The sequence below is a fragment of the Odontomachus brunneus genome, unplaced genomic scaffold (assembly GCF_010583005.1).
Source record: "Odontomachus brunneus isolate Ranch 3 - 2012 unplaced genomic scaffold, Obru_v1 Obru_scaffold_243, whole genome shotgun sequence".
NCBI classification, from domain to species: Eukaryota; Metazoa; Arthropoda; class Insecta; order Hymenoptera; family Formicidae; genus Odontomachus; species Odontomachus brunneus.
Genome location: NW_022639693.1, coordinates 329,884 through 330,763, shown reverse-complemented (window position 1 = coordinate 330,763; position 880 = coordinate 329,884).

Sequence of the window (880 nt, the reverse complement as noted above, 5' to 3'; positions counted from 1 at the left end):
GCGCGATATATTTCGATAGTTTTGGTAATCTTAGACCGCCCAAAGAATTGATTCGATATCTCGAAAGAGATGTAGTGAAAATTGAGTACAATCGCGTACCCTATTAACGTTACGAAGAAAGCACTTGCGGACAACTGTGTTTACATTTTCTGCAAACTGTCGATAAAACCTATTTAAATTCCTGATGTTTCGTTGCGAAAACTCTGTATTCGTTTGACAGTTTTCCGAGTATGTCATTTTCATACATTTAACTTTTGTTATATTTTTTTATAGAATTTCGCAACCACGTCATACTGTTCGTATCCTGGGACGCAGATATGCTCTGACTGCAACGTCGTATAAATATTTGGAGATTGGGATCAACGTAGGACCTGTACCTACCGTGGAAATAATTATCGGTGACAATTGCGGTAATCAATTAATATTACCTACAGAAACTTGGAGGAAGCTGATGGAAAAACGTCTCGACATCCAACGGCTTCTGCAAACTGACAAACCATTTCCGCTGTCGATTCAAGATTTGGTAGTGGAATTTTGTAAGATGCGCGATTCCAAAATTATTAAACTTACATTATCTAATAAGTCTTTATATTTGAAACCTGCTACTATGAACACATTATTTACTTATGAAAATTGCATCGATCATATGTATGTACGGTTGTCTGAAAATATGCATCTCGTTAGTGTAAAATTTCGAAGTTTTGTAAATGTTCTTCGAGAGAAGGACATTACTGAAATATATCATGCAACAAAAGCGATATGTGAAAGCAACGACTATGACTGTGAGTCGCTCGTTGATTGCGAGTTGCTAGCGTGCACCTTGAAAAATATTATGTATGAGGCTATGAAAAAGTGAAATAACACTCTGAAAAACATATTA